Here is a 2,671-nt window from a genome sequence, read left to right as displayed (position 1 = left end):
AAGAAGATGAAGAAAAGTAGACCTAGAAATGGTCGCTGCTTGTGTGTTTTGAAAAGAGATTTTCGAGTTGTATTTATAGGAAAATTAACTTGCAAATCAAGTTAGGTTTAGGTTTTTCCTTATAAAACGAGTTTTGTTTTTTGTAAAACAATTAAACACAAAAAAAGAATTTTTTCCATAAATAAAACTCTTAAATAAATTATTTATCAAGTTAAAAACTTGCAAAAAATAATTTCAAGTAGACACGGACTTGGTGCTTGGTACACGCGCATGGGCATTGGTCGAAACATGTATTTTTCTTGTAAAACAATTAAACACAAAAAATGAATTTTTTCCATAAATAAAACTCTTAAATAAATTATTTATCAAGTTAAAAACTTGCAAAAAATAATTTCAAGTAGACACGGACTTGGTGCTTGGTACACGCGCATGGGCATGGGTCGAAACATGTATTTTTCTTGTAAAACAACTAAACACAAAAAAAGAATTTTTTCCATAAATAAAACTCTTAAATAAATTATTTATCAAGTTACAAACTTGCAAAAAATAAATTCAAATAGACACGGACTTGGTGCTTGGTACACGCGCATGGGCATTGGTCGAAACATGTATTTTTCTTGTAAAACAATTAAACACAAAAAATGAATTTTTTCCATAAATAAAACTCTTAAATAAATTATTTATCAAGTTAAAAACTTGCAAAAAATAATTTCAAGTAGACACGGACTTGGTGCTTGGTACACGCGCATGGGCATGGGTCTAAACAGGTATTTTTCTTGTAAAACAATTAAACACAAAAAAAAGAATTTTTTCCATAAATAAAACTCTTAAATAAATTATTTATCAAGTTACAAACTTGCAAAAAATAAATTCAAATAGACACGGACTTGGTGCTTGGTACACGCGCATGGGCATTGGTCGAAACATGTATTTTTCTTTTAAAACAATTAAACACAAAAAATGAATTTTTCCATAAATAAAACTCTTAAATAAATTATTTATCAAGTTAAAAACTTGCAAAAAATAATTTCAAGTAGACACGGACTTGGTGCTTGGTACACGCGCATGGGCATGGGTCGAAACATGTATTTTTCTTGTAAAACAATTAAACACAAAAAAAGAATTTTTTCCATAAATAAAACTCTTAAATAAATTATTTGTCAAGTTAAAAACTTGCAAAAAATAATTTCAAGTAGACACGGACTTGGTACACGCGCATGGGCATGGGTCGAAACATGTATTTTTCTTGTGAAACAATTAAACACAAAAAATGAATTTTTTCCATAAATAAAACTCTTAAATAAATTATTTATCAAGTTAAAAACTTGAAAAAAATAATTTCAAGTAGACACGGACTTGGTGCTTGGTACACGCGCATGGGCATGGGTCGAAACATGTATTTTTCTTGTAAAACAATTAAACACAAAAAAAGAATTTTTTCCATAAATAAAACTCTTAAATAAATTATTTATCAAGTTAAAAACTTGCAAAAAATAATTTCAAGTAGACACGGACTTGGTGCTTGGTACACGCGCGTGGGCATGGGTCGAAACATGTATTTTTCGAGTTGTGTGTTTTGAAAAGAGATTTTCGAGTTGTATTTATAGGAAAATTAACTTGCAAATCAAGTTAGGTTTAGGTTTTTTCTTATAAAACGACTTTTGTTTCTTGTAAAACAATTAAACACAAAAAAAAGAATTTTTTCCATAAATAAAACTCTTAAATAAATTATTTATCAAGTTAAAAACTTGCAAAAAATAATTTCAAGTAGACACGGACTTGGTGCTTGGTACACGCGCATGGGCATGGGTCGAAACATGTATTTTTCGAGATGTGTGTTTTGAAAAGAGATTTTCGAGTTGTATTTATAGGAAAATTAACTTTCAAATCAAGTTAGGTTTAGGTTTTTTCTTATAAAAGGACTTTTGTTTCTTGTAAAACAATTAAACACAAAAAAAGAATTTTTTCCATAAATAAAACTCTTAAATAAATTATTTATCAAGTTAAAAACTTGCAAAAAATAATTTCAAGTAGACACGGACTTGGTGCTTGGTACACGCGCATGGGCATGGGTCTAAACATGTATTTTTCTTGTAAAACAATGAAACACAAAAAAAGAATTTATTCCATAAATAAAACTCTTAAAAATAATTATTTATCAAGTTAAAAACTTGCAAAAAATAATTTCAAGTAGACACGGACTTGGTACTTGGTACACGCGCATGGGCATGGGTCGAAACATGTATTTTTCTTGTAAAACAATTAAACACAAAAAAAAGAATTTTTTCCATAAATAAAACTCTTAAATAAATTATTTATCAAGTTAAAAAATTGCAAAAAATAATTTCAAGTAGACACGGACTTGGTGCTTGGTACACGCGCATGGGCATGGGTCGAAACATGTATTTTTCTTGTAAAATAATTAAACACAAAAAAAGAATTTTTTCCATAAATAAAACTCTTAAATAAATTATTTATCAAGTTACAAACTTGCAAAAAATAAATTCAAATAGACACGGACTTGGTGCTTGGTACACGCGCATGGGCATTGGTCGAAACATGTATTTTTCTTGTAAAACAATTAAACACAAAAAATGAATTTTTTCCATAAATAAAACTCTTAAATAAATTATTTATCAAGTTAAAAACTTGCAAAAAATAATTTCAAGTA

Source organism: Papaver somniferum, chromosome 2 (genome assembly GCF_003573695.1).
Source record: "Papaver somniferum cultivar HN1 chromosome 2, ASM357369v1, whole genome shotgun sequence".
Classification (NCBI taxonomy): domain Eukaryota; kingdom Viridiplantae; phylum Streptophyta; class Magnoliopsida; order Ranunculales; family Papaveraceae; genus Papaver; species Papaver somniferum.
This window is presented reverse-complemented; position numbering follows the sequence as displayed.